This window comes from Artibeus jamaicensis, unplaced genomic scaffold (assembly GCF_021234435.1).
Source record: "Artibeus jamaicensis isolate MK-2021 breed Jamaican fruit bat unplaced genomic scaffold, CSHL_Jam_final contig_797, whole genome shotgun sequence".
Lineage (NCBI taxonomy): Eukaryota > Metazoa > Chordata > Mammalia > Chiroptera > Phyllostomidae > Artibeus > Artibeus jamaicensis.
In genome coordinates this window covers 6262723-6281793 of record NW_026521977.1, presented here as the reverse complement: position 1 = coordinate 6281793, position 19071 = coordinate 6262723, and positions in this window count along the sequence as shown.

The following is a 19071-nucleotide window of genomic DNA, read 5'->3' as shown; positions in this document are numbered from 1 at the left end:
GGAATGAGATCAGAGGAGGAAGGTTTGAAACTAAAGGGTCTGAAGAAAATGCCATTCTGTGGGCCACAACCCCACCTCAATAGGGTGTGAAGCTTCTTCACTCATGGAAGAAGGTTTGGGCTTTTTTTTTATTGACCCAAGAAAATAACACAAACAAAAACCACAGGTCGAAGATAAGAAATAATAAATAACCCTTTAAGTTAGTACTGGAGTAGGGGGAAGGATGGAGAAATGGAAGGAGAGAAGAAGGGGAGGGAAAGAAGGGAGAAGGGAGGAGAGGAGAGGAGACATGAGATATTTTGGGTGGGTCTCCACTCCTTGCAACCTATCAAGCCTTGTTAGAACAACTTCCTGTGATGCTGGTAGGAGCTCAACATAGTAGCTATTATTATGGTCATTCTCTTTACAATTTACAGAGAGAATTTGAGCATGGGAGTAGCATTTGACCAGCTGATGTTCCAAGTTCCTTCAAGCCCCAGAAGTCCCCAGTTTTCACTCAGAATGCCCCTAAGGGATGCTTCCCTTCTCTGTAGCAATCTTGCCATCTCACCTCCACTGCCCTTCACTGCTGTCTCTTCAATCTTTCCACCTCACCAATTCAAAATACTTTCCTAACACATGACAATAAAGTGCAAATAGCAAAATTCAAGTCCCAAGGTTCTGTCAAACTATCTAATCATAACACTGACAAAGTCAAATGCAGAAACTCTGTTGATTAAAATTCTGTTATAACAATGAACACCTGATGCAGAGCTCCAACAGAGGGCTGGGTGTGGCTTTAGCCATTCCGACCTGCACCTCAGTGGCCCTCCAGGAATACCTCCTGAAACTGTGGCCTTTCCCAAGCCTACACAGTGGCTGTCCCAGCACCACCAGAGACAAGGTAGGTGGGCCCAGGTTGTGTTTTTCCTCTCAAGTGACCAATGTAAGATGAAGTCCAGCCAAGTAAAACCCTAGGGGACAACCTGTGATGCATTGTGCAAACCTTTAGAGAGGAATGGGAAGTATGAGGGGAGTCCTCACCCCAAGTCCAAGCACAATCAGCAGAAGTCTGAGCAGGACACCACCATGCATAACCAACTCCTCCCCTCCTCACATCATTCTAAGTCACTGGTTGTACAGAAACAAAAATGCACACATTCTATTGTAACATAGTATACTTGCGGGGGTGGGGGTGCCAGAAAAGAAAAACCAGGATTATCTTCTGGAGGGCAGGCCCACACACAGGCTTTCCCTGCTAGGTGAGTGTTCCAGGAGCCCATCTGTATCAGCATACCAGCTGGAGCTGTTGTGAGATGTTGTGTTTGGCTTCAGCGAACTTTTTTGAAAACTCTTCCAATGCATTTGTCCATTTCATGATGGGTGATTTACTAGCACACCTGCCCACACCAAGCTGAGTGTTCAGCAGTTTTCAACCAAAAACATCATGACCCCAGTGCCCCACCCTACCTATTCACCTGATCTTGCCCTGAATGACTTTTTTTGTTTCCCTAGATGAAAAAATTCTTCAAAGGAAAACATTACCAATGTGGAACAGGTGAAACAAACAAAAAAAGCAGAAGCACTAACAAACGTCAAAATTGATGAGTTCAAAAACTGTTTTGAGCTGTGGGCCTTAATATGTGCATTGCATCAATGGAGAGTACTTTGAAGGTGGCTGACATTTAAATATGTAAGAATAAATACACAATTTTTATAAATAAATTCCTGGTTTGGGGGGCCCCCCTCATATTTTAAAAATATTTATCAAACACTTACTATATGCCAGGCAAATTCAGGCACATATGTGTATACCATAACCATACATACATATATACATGGATGCATGGAATTCATAGGACAGGACACACACAAATGCACAAGGATATACAGAAGCATATTCCACAAATGCCAGCATATACATGAATGCACACAGATGTACGTGCAAACACATGGCAAATGCAATTACCCATGTATGCAGTCACACAAAATCATGCATGTTACATTAGAGTCTTGGAATCAACTCACATTGACTTTAATTGTAAGGAGAATTTATTTTTGATTGTGATAAGATGGGACAGTGAAGCTGGATAGAGAACAGGGATGCAACTGAACCCCAGGAAAAAGTGAACTCAGAACCATGGGCTTTATTAATTTCATAGCCCACTTTGGTCTCTACTTCTCTCTGTGCTGGCTTTGCACAAAAAAAGTGTATAGCCAAATGTGGAAACTATGACATTTATCCATGTATGAGAAACACCACACAGGTCATGGTAGATAGAAATTACTACAAATGCTTTCTCATTTCAAGACCAAGAGTCCAAGGACAATTGATCAAGGTGCCTCTTTATTTTAGTCAGCTTAAGATAAGTTATGCTATAGTAACAATAACACCAACAACAATAAAAAACCCTAAAATCTCCATGGTTTACTCCCACAAGATTTATTTCTTATTTGTGCTACACATTTATCATGTGCTGGCTATGGCTCTGGGACCCAGGGTGACAAAATAGCTGTTGTCTGAATATTGCAAGTTTCATGGCAGAGAGAAAGGAGAAGAGGTGGCCAGCCATGCAAGGGGCATTGGAACATATGCTCAAGCGGGCCATATATCACCTGGGCTCTCCTTCCATTGGCCAAATGAAGTCATTCAGCCATTCCTGATATCAGTAAGGGAAAGGAGACAATGAAGGTGTAAATAGTATCCATCTCCAATCATCTCATGACCATCCATGACCCTGTGAGTGGGTACTAGAATGACTCTTCCCTTGACAAATTTAATTGGGCAGGAGGCAGGAAGACCAGCCGCTATGGAGGCTCCAGCAGCAATGCTGGGAATAAGTTGCCCGAATGGGGATTGCTGGGTAATCAATACCATTGTATTACAGAGATGTTTCAGATAAACCAATGTGCAGACATGTGCTCAGCCCAATAAAACACATGGTATACACATGTACATACTTGGTAACTCCCTCAATCTGATACAGGCATGCACATGCAGACGTGTGTTCACACATGTGGACATGTACATGTGAGCCTGTAACCATACTTGTGCATGCACACATGCATGCACCATGCACATGTTGGGGTCCAGTCTGTCCTCATTTACATGTTAACCCATACCCACATGCCACCCTCAAGCACACATGCACACTCCAGCTCAGCAGGGAGTGGCTGCTTCTGCTGCTGGAGAGATCAAAGGCAGCTGCTCCCTCTGCATATTTAAGGAGCCCCTGCTGCTTTCCTGTAGCTCTTAGCTGAGCCCCCTGCCTAGCCAAAGCCCCACTCTGGGAAATATTTCCTACCCCCTAGCTCTACCCCAGGGGAAAGGCTTTGGGGCCTAATCACTTACCTCTCCAAGCCTTTTAGAAAGAACCCAGAGGGAAGCCCCTGGCAGCCTGGAGGAGCAGCCTGGTCCCCAGCTCCAGGGCCCACTGCTTTGGTCAAGGCTATCAGGCAAAGTAGACAGTCCCCCTGAGGCAACCATACTCGGTTCCAGGGGAGGTAGTGACTGACATTGTTCATTCCCCAAGAACTTGTATCCTCTTGAGCAACACTCATGCTGCCCAGAGACTCGATGTCATAGTTCAGTCTTTGTGGAATAGGGAATGAGGAGCCCCAGGTCACAGGCCTGGCTTTGCCATAAACTCATGTGGACCAGTCACTCCCCTTCTAGGCCCAGTTTCCTTCAAAAGTAAACATTCAGAGCTACTAGAAACCATCCAGTCCAGGAATGACAAACACCTAGCACACCTACCACTGACACATCCCCTTCCCCGCCACCAGCATCACCACTAATCCACACAGCGAAGCCAAGTCCCTCTAGCCAATTTTGAATGCAGCCTCTGCACATTTTTGCACAAAATACTTTTTGTAGAGATACTGATTCATCAAAACACATGAAAGAAAACTTATCACCAGCCCTGATCTATTCCTAGGACTTCACTGAAGCCATGAAGAAAGTGAGGTCCAGAAGAGAAAAAAACTCTTCTTCTAACCTCCCAGAAATAAATTAAAAGGTTGAAATAGATGAACCCTCAATACCCCACCCACTCCCCAACCTTGCTCTCTCATCCAAAAGAGGCAAATGGATTTCACATCGTTTGCAGCCTCTGATTAATTGGCAAGAGCTGCAAGAAACACTTATGTCAAGAACACTCCCCAGCACTGTGCCTAGACTCGGTAAGAAAGAGCATCACATTCAATTACCAGCCTCTGCCATCTGCACAGGCTTGCAGAGCTGATTGGAAGACACAGGGCACTCTGGGCTAAGTCACGTTTACAATGAGAGAATGATGCACCTTCATAAATATGTCCTCTTTGTAAAAGGAAATAAGCTTTTCTCCAGAGGGGAGGTGCTTCGAGCTGAGCCCTGGGAAAGGTATAGGAGCCTGTCTACAATGTCACTGACAAGGAGAAGGTAAGTCCTGGGCTCAACAGCCAATCAGCATTCCCTTACAGGCCTTGGGACCCTGTCAAAGTCCATTTCTATGGCTAATTCAATCTGCCTACCAGAAAAAAATGAACATAGTATCCATATTCTCTGGTTCTTTTATGTGATAATAATGATACAAAAAGCCATAATAATAATTTATTGAGCACCTACAGTATATCAGGTACTATACTTGCTTCTTTACACTGTGTGCATCGAATTCTCTCAACATTGCTGCAAGCTAGGTTGTATATTCATACTTTACAGATAAAGAAATAGAAGCTCAGAGTTCTGTGATTTGCCTAATATCACTCAGTAATAAGAGGGTAGGATTAAGCCCACATTTGCCTGACACCAAAGCCTCTTCTCCTCAAACTAAATAATGGTCAGGTCTGTTCTGAATCAAAATAAGGGACAACATGAACTCTGAGAGTAAGAAACTCAGATAGATTTGGGACTGGGGCAGAAAAAATGGGATACACAAATCTTGACTTTTCAACAGAACTTAAAACTAGAACATGAGTGTCACCACCAATAAAGAAAATGAAAAAAATACAAATAAACAGAAAAAAAAGAAATACTACTAACTTCCTAATCTCTCCATCAAAAATAGCCATCATTGCTGCTCTAGTATATAACCTTGCAGCATTTTCCTGTACACACTTTGTTTACATGAATTCATATTACACTGTAAGTCTTATAACCTGCCTTTTCTTTCCATGGTCTTATGTTACTCATCTATTGCACCGCTTTAACTAACCAGTTAATAGTATATTGTGTGGGTGTGTCATATTTTATTTAACCAATGTCTGTTACTGGACATTTTGGTTATTTTCAATGGAATGATATCATTATTAAAAAATAGTGTAACTAAATCTTTTCACATCTTCATGGTGGGTAACTTCTTTCGAACAAATTCCTAGCATTTGAGGGTAAAATGGTTGCCTAATCCAGCTTGCCCTCCAGAAAAATTTATATCAATTCACAAATGCTACCAGCTTCTCCAGATCTTTGCCAATGCTTGACATTCCCGTTTTAAACCCTCGACTGCTTCTTAACACTTGTGAACATGAAAGCAGAGTGATGCACTTTGGAGGGGTCTCACGGGGCACCCGTGTGGGTCACAGGCATTGACTGTGAAAATGGACATGTTGATTTATTTAGGTGGGTGGGTAAAAAGCACCATTGAAAAGGAAGGAGGCGATAAAAAGATCATGGACAGCACTCCACACAAACAGCCCTGCGCAGACCCAAGCATCTCACACTGCGGACTGCCGCCTCGCCAGCCAGGGGGCAAGCTCTGTGAGGGCAGGGACTGAGCGATGTTTGTCTGGGCAATCTGAGAGGGACTCACGCAGGGCCCTATGGGCAGGTAGTATCTCTGAATCTACGATCTCTGTATCAGTCTGTGAGGAGCTCACTGGGGGTTAAGCATCCAACCTGATGTCCCCCACTAGGAAAACTGGAAATGGAGATACCGGACTCAGGGCAGCAAGCATGGGGTTTGAATTCGGGAATTCTGAGCTCAATCCTGACTCCTCTGCTTACTTGGGCAAATTCCTTAATGCCTCTGAATCAACTTGCCTCATCTAGACAAAGGGACGTCAGTACTGAATCCATAAGGCTAGTTAATTAATGAATGAGATAATGCCTGTGAAAGAGCCTTGCAAATGGTGAGGTACTGATGTTCCTTGGACTGTCATCATATCAAACACTTGGAGTTGTTCTGTGGATGTCCCTGGCCAGGGAAAATGCAAATTCAGAATTAATCACTCCTAACTTCTCTCCCCCTTTAAAAATTCCAATAAATGGCCAGGGTTGGGGTGTTCAGGCTAATAAAGCTGGGTGTGAATCCTGACTTTACCACTCACTAGCTCTGTGATCTTGGGCCAACGGTCTAAATATTCTAAATTTCACTCTGACCAGTGTGGCTCAATTGGTTGGGCATCATTCCACAAAGCGAAAGGTCATGGGTTCAATTCCCAGTCAATGCACATGCCTAGGTTGTGCATCTGGTTCCCAGCTGGGGCATGTGCAACAGGCAACCAACTGATGTTTCTATTTCACATCAATGTTTCTCTTTCTCTCTTTCTCCCTCCCTTCCTCTCTCTAAAAATAAATAAAATATTTAAAAAATATTCTGAATCTCAAGTCTCCTTATCTTTAAAATGGGAATGATGAAAGTGCCAACTTCACAAAGAAAAAAATCAGTGTAAGGACTAAAGGTGATATTACATGTGTAAGTGCCTGGCCCAGCCTGGAGGTATAGCAGGAAGTTAATAAATATCTCTTCTTTCTAATAGCCTATAAGGAGGAATCCCCTATCAACCAACCTCAACCCTCTATCTGTCATTTCTATTGTGTAATATATCACCTCAAATTTATTTACTGGCTTAAAATAACAACCATGCAGTTAGCTCAGAATTCTGTGGATCAGCAGTTGGGCTGGGATCTGCTGGCCGGTTCTTCTGCCAGCCTCTGCAGGGCCTCACCCACGTGCCTACAGTCAGCCAACAGAAAGTGGTTCCACTCACATGTCTGGCAAATGGCTGAGTATCAGCAGAGACAGAAATGTGGCTGGGTCATGGGTGTCATCCTCCACAGGCTATTGGGGGATTGTTCACACAATGGTAAGTGCAGATTTCCAAAGGTAGCAAAAGGGCAAGTCACTGTGCATAAGTTTGCTATTGCTCCTCTGGCCAAAGCTGGACTCATGAAGAGTCCCAGATTCAAAAGGTGGAGAAATAGATCTTAATGCCTGATGAGAGGAGCTCCAACACCACATTACACATTACACAGGAGTGTACGCACTGGAGTGGGAAGTATCTGTGGCCATTTTTCAATTTCCCTCTGAGGAAAGTGCTTCTTCCAGAGTTGTCTGTTCACTATGGCCCATTCACTCACACGGAAAGTAGATCTCCCCTGTGAGTGTCAGGAATGTCTTCCATAACTTTCCCAACGTTCCTGCAAATTAGTGCCAAAATGGTGCCATGATCTCCAGCCCAGAAGCTTGCAAGCAGGAGACAGAGACAAAAGAACAAATGCTTAAATTATCTGATGAATGTCAGATACATTAAACTAATTTATGTAATAATGTAAGCACAGTGATGGGAAGGTAATATGAGAGACATAAATTATACATTATTATTGTCAGCTCTAGCACTTATCTTAGTAGTGTGTCAAAATACATCCTGAGATGTTAACATTTATAGAAATGAACAAGTGCCTGTGCTCGGGGATACGGCAGTGAGAAGCTAAATATCATTTGTATGTATGCACCAAGACATCATTGTCATTCCTGGGAATGACAAGGTAATAAGACAGTGTCCAGTGTGCTTAGCTGCCCTAGATAGCCCTGGGCTTGAATCCCCCTGGCATGGGTTCCTGGTGTGGTCAGTGTGGGAAGCCATGAAAGGAAATTGTCTTGGGGTCAGACAGGCAACTACCAGCTCTCTAACCCAAGACATTTCACCTCTTCTCCAAACCTCGGTTTTCACATCTGTGAAATTGCAATGGTAAAACTACCTTCAAAGGATTCCCATCAGGATAAAATAAAATTACTTTGTTATTCTCATGGGGTCACTTCCTGGGGAGTGGCAGAAGGAGATGTACCTGAGGCAATATCAAACGTGGGAAGCCTGAAAGAAGGCTGTTCAACTTCTCTCAAGCACAGTTAGTGACTTCCTGACTGTGGTTTTGCATATTCACTACCATTCCATCTATAAGACACTGCCTGATGTTCCCCTTTTCCTGTTGTGTAATGGCCAGCCTATAATTCTCACACCCAGAGTATAACACCAGAGTGTAACACTAATAGCAACCTCCCAGGGCTCACAAAGGTCTGCATGGAACTGTGGCTTAATCTTGGATACATCCAGGGCCTGGCCTCCAAGACAGGTGAAACTCAGGGTCTGAGAGACTCAGAAGTCTCTGGACATCAGAGGAACCTATAAGTAGACATCTTCCATTAATAAACATGGCCCTGGGGAATCCAGGATACAGGACTAAGCATGTGAGCACCCATCTTCAGGAGGGATGACCCAAGGATGACAGTGCATCCCAAGGGAGCCACAGGTGGGCTTCCAGCTAAACCAAAGCCAAGTCCTCAGTGTAAGCAAGTCAAGGGCAGGGGAACTGAGAGGAGGAGCAAGCAGAAGCTCAGCTGAGAACCCCAGTAGGGAGACTGTGTGCATTCCCCAGAAGCACACCATGTTTGGCAAAGGTGGAGGTAAAACAAAGCTGTTTTACTCCTTTCTGCCCAGGATACCCATTGGTCTGGACACATGGGCAGGCGGAATCTAGTGGGGAACAGGGTGGGCACTGAGACCAGAAGTTGGGAGTGTGAGAAGCAGAAGCCGGAGGTGGAGTGGGGCAGCAATGGCCCTAGGGCTAGTATCCAGACCTCTGGGATATGGATTTTATCCTCTCTCTTTCCCTAAGATTCCCAGTTCTGTGGGAGCAACTACTTTCTCGAGGGTCCCCCGGTGCCATGGGCACATGTGAATGAGTAAATATGGCCGAGACAAGATGAGATCTGATTGGGGATGGAGGCGTGGGCTGTGGCCAGTTTCTCTGGGGAGAAAGAGGCCAGCAGTGGCCATTTTCTCCGCCTGGAGCGCCTTCTTCCATAGCCTTTTATTGGGTTGTAATACACAGGAATACAGGGCGGCAAGGATCAAACAGTAGATAACATTACAAAGAAACCTAAGGGCTTACTATGAGTCAGTGTCTGTCAGGAAGAAAGTTGCAGAAACTTTGGGAGACATACTCATTTCCTGCTTGGACTCTTATCATATGAATGAAAGCACTCTTAGCAAAGCAGATTTCACAGATTTATCAACAAGTCTTTGTGGTGCCAGATTTTTCCCCAGGGCACGCTCTGGCCAGTCAAGGAGCTGCACTTCTCCCCATCAGGTATTCAGGCTTAAGAGGATTAGAGCCAGGAAGCGCTTCTCCCAGAGTACATGGGGACTCAGACTTTGACAAAGCTGGGGGGCGAGAGTCCATTGCTCTCTGTTGCAGCCCCCTGAGTCCTTCCATGAAGGCCTCCCAGGTGATGGAGTCTGGCTTAGGTTGCCCCCCGCTGTGAGGGGTCTCACCCGTCATTGATTTCCGACCAAGCTCTGGGGGCAGGGAGAGGAACTAAGGCAGCGTTTGCTACCAGAGACAAGCTTTGTCTCCTGTGGCTGGCATTCCAGAGGTCTCTCACCCTTAGCTACAAGCAGTAGAGATACAATTACTAAAATCAGACAGAGTGGTCTACAACACAGTTCCAAGCCTATTTCTTCCCACAATTTTGACTCAGTCAAGTCCAGATCTCCTAGGCTTCCGTTCCTTCATTCCAAACAGGAGTTAAAAGGCCTTGCCACTTGGACCGCGCCCCTTCTGAACCAGCTTCCTCCCCAGGGCTGGGAGAAGGGGAGGAAGGAAAGGAGCAGAGAGCAGGGCATATAAGGAGATGATCCCACTCAGATTCAGGCAGGTGGGGGAGCAGCACTTGAGAGGGAGTGCTCCCTTCAGTACTGCACCCTGCTTGCCTCTCTTGCTCACCCTAGTCCTGGCCCAACCCTCCAACCCCAGGGCCTGTGTGAAGAGTCTCAGGGTCACAACAATGAACATCTTGGAGTTTCCAGGGCAGTCCTCAAGGTCATACCATACTCTGTCCTAACACACTGCACTGGAAAGAGGAGAGCCATTCAGATCCCTGCCTGGACAGATACAGCTTTTCTTGGTTCCTTATGGTTCCTGGGGAAATAAGCAGAAATACTCATGCTTAAATGCAGCCCTACTCCTCCTCTGTCTAGGAGGTCTCTATGCCAACCTCATCACCCATGGAATAATAGCCAATCTCCTTAACTTGGGTTCAAGGCCATTGTCTATACTAACTTTTAGCACATTTTGTTGTGACCACTTGGTGTGTGAATGAACTGGATGATGAATATCTCCAGGATAAGCAATAGCCCCGTCCCAGTGCCTGGCTCAGAGATATCTGGTCAGTTACTGATCACCCATTCTGTGCAGATGCTGTGCCAGGTGCTGAGTACACTGGAGAAATCACCATGGACTAAGACCCTGCCTTCAGAGAATTTACACTCGAGTTGGGAGTCACAAACAAAATGCAAATTAAATATGTAAGACACCATATGACACAAGTGCTAAGAAGAAAATAAAATGGCAAAGGGATAGGAAGACAGAGTAGGGGATGCTATTTTAAATATAAAACTCAAGGAAGGCCTCTCTGAGCAGCTGCTGTTTAAGGAGAGAACTACAGGAATCTAGGGAACAAGCCATGCGGCTATCAGTGCGAAGATCACTTTCAGAGTGAGAACGGCAAGTGTGAAGCCCCTCAGTGGTATGAAAGGAGCAAACGCCTGCCTTCCCTCCTTCACACTCCCATGCTTCGGCCACACCAAAAGCAATCTTTCCTGCCTTGCGTGTTGCCACTGCTATTCCTTGTACTTAGCATGAATTTTATTCTCTTTTCTCTGCCTAGAAAACTCCTACTTATTCTTCAAAGCCCATCTTAAAATCTCTTATTTCTAGGCCTGTCTCCTACAAATTAATAGATCTGTCTCCTATGTAGACTATGAGCTCTCCATGGGCTCATAGCCCCCTTGGTCCCACACTGAACTTTCTTCATAGGTATTCCTACTAATGCTGATCCAGCCAACCTTAGTGGCTGCTCCTTTATTCCTAAGCAAATAATATGTCTTTTTCTTCCATAGTCTGCAAAGACAGTAATAAGAAATGGCTTCCTTGTGCAGATGTATTAAACCTGGGCCCAACTTCATAAAACCCCAATCTCTGACAGGTTAGTCATCTAATTCAATAAGCCAAAACAAGTAAATGCTAACACTATAATACTATAGTACTGTAGCACATGGTACTATTACAGTACATAGCACTATAGCAGATCCCAAAGGAAGAGCTTCGCCTTTAGAATGTAACCTCCTCAAGGTCAGGACACCTTTAAAAAAATGATCTGTTAATTTGTCTAGTAATGCCTGGTACCTTAGATGAAAGTCAGAAAAATGTATGATGAAAGAGAAGTCGTGGGTCTTTCTTAGGAGAAAATGGTGGAGAAGAGTTTCCTTTTTGTTGGCATAATCAGATCAACATGTGGCATTCAACTAGAGCAGGGCCAGCAAACCAGGACCCTAGGACAAGGACAACCCCCAACTCCTGCGGTGGTATATCAAGTTTTACTGGAACACAGGCGCTACCTATTTCCTGTGACTGTTTTCACACTATGATGGCAGAGTTGAGCACACGTGGCATTGACAGGAAAAGTTTGCCAACCTGTCAGTTAGAGGATCATGGAATATAATTTATAGTCCAGTGCAGAGTGCCATGTGAACAGAACTTAATGCTGTGGGAAGTACTTTCTCTGTGTCATTTCCTTTCTCTAAAATAGAGATAGCGCCTTCCTCGACTCTGTTTTTCAGAGCACTCTGTTGGTGTAACGATCACAGGTCCCTCACCACCTGAAAGGACAAAAAGGTGGAGGTGCCCCCAAAGCAGGTTCGGCTGGTAGCGATGCCAATCCTCTTGTCATCTGATCTACAACCCCCCTGACACTCAAGTGGCAATATCATTTTCCCCTTCTCCTTGCAAAGCCAAGCAACTCTGCCCACCCATTTACCATTTGACAAAGTCTTTTAAACAGATGACTTCTAATAAGTTAATCCATTCATTGTCTGGAGCTCTGAAAACTGACATAAAAGCACAATGATGCCTAATTAAACTTGTTCTGTGAAAACTAATTTGTCAAACCCAGAAGCACAGTTCATAGATAAATGCTAATATTTGAAAGTCAAATTAAAGTTGAAAAGGTTTGTAATAACAGTTAATTAACTCTTGTTTTGTTTTCCTTCACTGCAAACTGGAACCAACTGCATTGCGGGCGCCTCTTTAACATTTTGGACCACAAAGATAAAATTCAAAGCTTTGAGATAAGCCTTTGATGTTGGTATTCTCTGCAGATTCGATATTATTTTAAGTCTCTTTGTTTAAAAATTCATTTTTATTATCCCTGCATGAAATGCATGGCAATTCCCCAAATAACGAGCCATCAGTGCAATTAACATCGTCGATCGACACCAGCGTCCTGATAATTAATACAGACGCACTGCCTCCCCAGCGAGAACTGTGAGGGCTTGATTTTTCAGAGCAACTGTTCATTTACAGACTCAGCTTCAACCTAATGAAAATGGATTGTGAAACTTTAATGAACAAGACTTTGCTGTCATAATAATAAAGACTTTGAAACAACGCGGAGGCCTCCATAGCAAGCGTCTGGCGCTGTGCTTGTTGCTACGGTACATCAAACCAATTAAGCCATATGATGAATATTTACACCGAGGTTTTTTCAACTCTATGACATAAGATAAACTCGTAAAAGTGAGCATTAATTCTGCATCAACAGTTTCTGACACTACATTGCAGCAAAGCCCAACAGCCCAACCAAGGGGCTGTGTCTGCCCACCTCTGTTTTGTCTCAATAAATGTCAACAAAGGATTAGAACGTTCTGAAACTCCGATTTGCATGCACAGGTTGTCAGTACAAGTGCAAGGAAAATATCTACCTTGAGGTGCATGTATGTGTGTGTTTTGCTTGTGAGTCTGTGTATGCTAGTACCAGGGTGGGCCAGGCTTGGATGTTTGCACCTCTGTGCCTGAGGGAGTGCACGTCTGCCTTCTGCACATAGATCCTAGAGGGGGGCGACAGGGGAGCAGTGTGTAAGTTCATTTCTCTGTACATATATCATATTTGTGTATACATTTATATCTCTGATAATAAGTATATGTGAGTGATTTTACGGTTTTTGTTTAAATTTGTATGACTATCTTGTATCCATGCAACAATATTTATTGAGCACCTATTATGTACTAGACAGCGTGAAGTTACAATGGTTATAAAAATCTTTAAAAGCATCTCTACTCAGGGAGCTAATGCCTGCTGGGGGACTCTATATATCAGTTAATATCCAATACAGTAAAGCATGCAAGTGCTAAAGTGGGAACAGGAGAGAGTATTTTTGGTGTACATAAAAGGCACACAGAAGATAAATTAAGAAAAATTAACAAAGGCTTCTCAGAAGTGTGATGTAAGCTGAGGCCTGAATATCAGGAAGAGTTAGCCAGGCAAAGAAAGGGAGCCAGGTGAAGAAAATGCACCTAGATAACTTTGTGCACAGACATGCATCGTGCACATAGCAGATGGAAATTTCTAGGGTCTCTGTGGGTGCCTGTGTGTGTCCTTTGAGCAACACATGGGTGCATGTACCTTTATACACCCAGACCTCAATGTGTAAGAATCTTAGCACCCCCTGGCAGGAAATACTATCTCAAAGCAGACACTATTCCTCTGGATGTAAATGAGGCAAGTACAGAGCAAAGGGCCCTGACTATGGAAGGCTCAGGGCAGCAATTCAAGCTTTCATGTACCCATGATTGCTGGAGGTTCTTATTAACAGAAGCAGAGAACTTCCCAGAGCCTAATAGAAAATAGATTGACCCTCCAATTTTGAGCACAAGGTTAGTAGCTTAGGAATTTGCAAGTCAGACATTTTCAGGCAATGTTCTCCTTCAAGTGCGAGTGCCAGATATAGACAAGTCAACCAAACCACAGTAACTTCTGAATTCAGCTGCATCTCAGCTGTGTACCACTGTGCACATATGCAGGGACATAAAAGAACAATTCCTGATCTTAGTTGGCATTGCTCTCAGATAAGCATCAGAGAGCACTGTAAGATTCCACAACTTGTTTTCCAGTTGGAGGAGGGATCATAACTTATACTACGTGTGTCCAGACAACATCCAGGTACAAGAAAGAAAAGAAACAAGATGGCAAAAGTGCTGTCACATGCCACATACTTTATCCACGGGGATCCCTTCAGGCATTTGGAAATGCATGTTACAAAGTTTTGGACATTCTTTTCTCAGCCTACAGAAGAAGAGAGGCAATCAATTCAATTTGTAGAGAAAGCTACCATTCGCAGAGACATCAACAGAAGGGATAAGGCAGAAGTTGGTTCTGGGGCCGGTTACCATGGAGGCACTCAGCCTGACCCACCCTCCCCAGGGCTTCTCTGAGCAGGGCTTGCTGTTCATAATGATGACCAGGAGTCTCCAATAGAAGGTTAAATCATACTCAGTTCCCTCTGGTGAAGAAAGGTATAAAGATCTGCAGCAAAATAATTTTTAAAAGGTTTGAATCTTTAAAGGGCCAGCACCTGACTATCAAGAAAATCACCTACCCAGGAATTCTGCCAAGACGGAGGCGTAGGTGGAAGCGCTGTACCTTCTCGCACAACTAAGTTTAAAAACAACAAAGTTTTAGCAACAAAAATGCAGCCAAACCACAGAAAATTGAACTATACAGAAGTCTGACAACAGGGAACCCTTCAGCCAAACCAGTAAGAGGGGCAGAGCCAGCAGCAGAGCGGGGTCAGACAGGAAAGATCCACTGGACCGACCAGGGCACGCAACCCAGGTGTGCCAGCAGCCGTGGGCGGATCCCACGTGTGGATAACTGGGTGGACCCACTGAGGGCTGATCGCGGTCACACATTTGCGTGCAGATAAACCGGTGAAGGAGTTAGCGGTGAGATGGACCGTGAAGGCCCCAGCAGCAGGAAGCAGCAGAGGGAACCGCCATGGTCCCTCTCTGACCCCACCCCCACATACAGCATCACAAACCAGAGACCTGGGTGGCCCCACCCTGGTGAACAACTAAGGCTCTGCTCCTCATACATAACAGGCACGAACAGATCAAAACATGGCTCAAGAACAACTCAGAGCCCCAGAGCTGATAAATCTAAGTGATGAAGAAATAGCCAAACGTTCAGATGCACAGTTCAAAACACTGGTGATCAGGATGCTCACAGAACTGGTTGATCTTAGTCACAAATTAGAGGAACATATGGAGGTTAAACTAATTAAAATGAATGGAAATACATAGGAAACAAATAGTAATGGAAAGGAAACTGGGACTCAAATCAAAGGAGTGGACCAGAAGGAGGAAAAAAATGACCAAACAGAAAAGAATGAAGAAACAAGAATTCAAAAAAAAAATGAGGAGAGGCTTAGGAACCTTCAGGACACCTTTAAAAGCTCCAACATCAGAATTATAGGGGCACCAGAAGGGGAAGAGGAACAGCCACAAGTGGAAAACTTATTTGAACAAATAATAAAGGAGAACTTCCCCAATCTGGCAAAGGAAATAGACTTCCAGGACATCCAGGAAGCTCAGAGAGTCCCAAAGAAGTTGGACCCAAGAAGGAACACACCAAGGCACATCATCATTACATTAGCCAAGATTAAAATGAAGGAGAGAATCCTAGAAGCAGCAAGAAGTAAGGAGACAGTCACCTACAAAGGAGTTCCCATCAGACTCTCAGCAGATTTCTCAAAAGAGACCTTACAGGCAAGAAGGGGCTGGAAAGTATTCCAAGTTATGAAATCCAAAGACCTACATCCAAGATTGCTCTATCCAGCAAAGCTTTCATTTAAAGTGGAAAGGCAGATAAAGTCCTTATCGGATAAGATCTAATTCAAGAAGTTCATCATCACCAAGCCCTTATTATATGAAATGTTAAAGGGACTTACCTAAGAAAAAGAAGATAAAAAAAAAAAAAAAGAACAGTGAAAGGACAGCAAACTCACAGTTATTAAGAACCACACCTAAAACAAAAACAAACTAAGAGGACAGTTAGATCAGGAGCAGAACCATAGAAATGAAGATCACATGGAGGGTTAGCAACAGGGGGGTGGGAGAAGGAAAAGTGGGGAGAAGGTACAGAAAATAAGTAGCATCGATGATAGGTAGAAAATAGATAGGGGGAGGGCAAGAATAGTATGGGAAATATAGAATCTAAAGACACTTGAGACACGTGGTCATAAACTAAAGGGGGGGAATGGTGGGGGAGGGGGTGTGAAGGGTGGAGGGGAATGAAGGGGGGAATAGAACAATTGTAATGTCATTATTAATAAAAATATATTAAAAATAAATAATAAAAAAGAAAGTTTACCTATTCAGGTTCATATTCACAAGCATAGTTGAGTGCCAAATAGGCATGGGGGCAGAAGTCTCCACCAGTCATCTCCATGAATCCTCACCCAAATTTGGAGAAGAAGACTGTATCACTCCCATTTCAGAGATGAGGAAATCAAAGCAGAGAGAATTTGGATAGTAAAGGGCAAGGGCACTTCTTTTGCTTTTCACTCATTCTACTTCTATATTCTTCTTTTAGAACATCAAATTGCCCCAGGGTTCCAGAGACCTGAGGTCTTACAACAGATGCTTAAAATTTCCCCACACACGTCATCACTAACTGAGAGATTCTCTTCCCTTTGCATTTTCCCAAATCCTCTGTCAGGATCCTAGTTCTGGGTTGGCCTCCTTCTCAGAACAAGCAAAAATGGAGATTTCTGAAAGTAAAGCTTGAAGAAAGACGTTAGATTGCTTAGAGTGAAGCATCAGACCCCCCTCAGCAGACTAAAGGGCTTGGGGAAAGGAAAATTACATTGATGCTTTCCTGCATGTTCTCTCATTTAGTTTGCACAACCATCTTGTAAATATGTACGCCTATAACATGCTTATGTACATAAAGACACGTTATAGAATTCACCTATGCTGTGCCAGGCACCAAAAAGCATTATCTCTATTCTGTATAGAGAGTGAGTAAGTGAGTAACAGCAAGTGAGTAACTTAACCCCAACAAATCTGAGGTGCAGGGAACTTGAGCATGGTTCTGTTGTCACAGAACTATGAGTGGGGGTGCCGGGACTTAAACGAAGGCTGTCTAAGTCCAGTGTTGTTTTCGTTAACTTATGGTGCTTCTGAGAATAAGTCCCCAGGTCCCCCAAAGGCTAAATCTACACATCTGAGAAGATTCTTTCAGTTTGGGGTTTATGGTAGAGAGAAGAGGGTTGACTGCCTCTTATCATGGATTACTGGGGCCGCCTAGCTCCCTGGATGGCGTCTCTTGAGTTTTCAAGGGTATGGGGAGGAGACTGGCTTCTGTGCCTCCTGAAGGCGAGAGAGCCTCATCACCCAGCCTGGATTACAACAGACACTCCCAGGGACCTCAAACGTCATCTTGTCTAACCTGTTTACAACATGCCAGAGGCCTCTACTGAAAAGCTTTCAGTAGCTGTGAATTCATCTCAACGAAATACATTCCATCTTTATAGATAGATAGAGAATTCTTGTTCTACAGAATTAGAGGTAAAACCTGCCTCTCTATAGGTCCCGCCCACTGGCCCAACTCTGGGCTCATCCTCAAGGAGACCCCTTTTCCATTAAGAGGGTGGCAGCAGTGAGGCCACAGGCTCATCCTCAGGGTACATAACTGGGGTCAATTTGCCTCAATGAGCTTCAGTGGGGCTCAGATCTGTAGACCATGAGGCAACCAGACCAGCTCGAGCCCTGCAATGATCAGACTGATCCTGTCTACACTGGGGCTGAAGGAAGGGCGTGTGCTCTGATCAGTCAGGCTTGAGACTCTACAGCCTCTGCTGGTCAGACTTCTGAGAAGACACTATCCCATCAGATAGCATCTCCTTTTCATTCTCGATATTGGGGTCCAGGACCTTTGTGAATCATTAACCCAAGGCACCTCAACATTCATTTAGTGCTTAACAAAGCACCTGAGGAGAAATGTCCACTGAGTATATGGTGCTATTATTACTATTACTATTACTATTATTGTTGTGACCTGGCAAAGGTATCCAGGGTATCCAGGGATCAGCAGGGGGCAGGCTCTAAGGCTCACTAAAGACCCCACATGAATTTTATGAACACAAGTTGTACTAATAAGGAGATCTTGGTTTTAAGTACAGCCCCACCATTAAAGATGATGAGGAGGAAGAGGAGAGGGATTTTGATGATAATGGACACAGCAAGAACAATCACAATTTCTACCATGCTTATAAACACCAGGCACACTAAATTGAATGCTTACAACAACTCTGTAACTTTATTTATTATTTAGCCCCATGTTATGGATGTAGAAACTGAGGGTTAGAGAGGTTGAGTAACTTGAGGCCATATAACCAGTAAATGATAGGATCAGAATCTTGGTGGTCCCAGAGTCCCTGAGTCCCTGCTATTAACCACTGTGATATTTCCTGTCAGTAACTCGCTGTGTGAGTTGCAGCAAAACACTTCCCCTCCCTGGGTCTCTATTCCCCATCACCCAGGGCTTTCAAGCTCCTGTAGCCCGTAGTGTCGACCTGAGAGAAGTAGTGGATGTCCTGGAACAGCTGAATCTTCCCCACTGGGTACCCCACCCTTTGCCTTCCTGTGTATGAATTCCCTCTTGGCTGCTGGGGCAGCTCTCAGGCTCATTTAAACATGCAAATCAGGATTAATTATTCAAGACTGGGCCTACTTTGCATACCAATTCTATTTTCTTCTGTGTGGAAGGTTCTCACCCCTTTTAACAGTTTAGAATAATGTATACTAGACCTCAAACATGAAAACAAAATTTTTTTTTAATCTAGAGGAAGAAGGGATAGGCTGGTTTCTTTTGCTGGTTGTTCTCGCTGGCTGGGCAGGACAGGGCACCAAAAGAGCAGAGAGGCTCCTGCAGGCTGGAGTGGTCTCTGCCATTGATGGTGGGCAAGAGGCTCTTGAATTCCAGGATCACAGACACC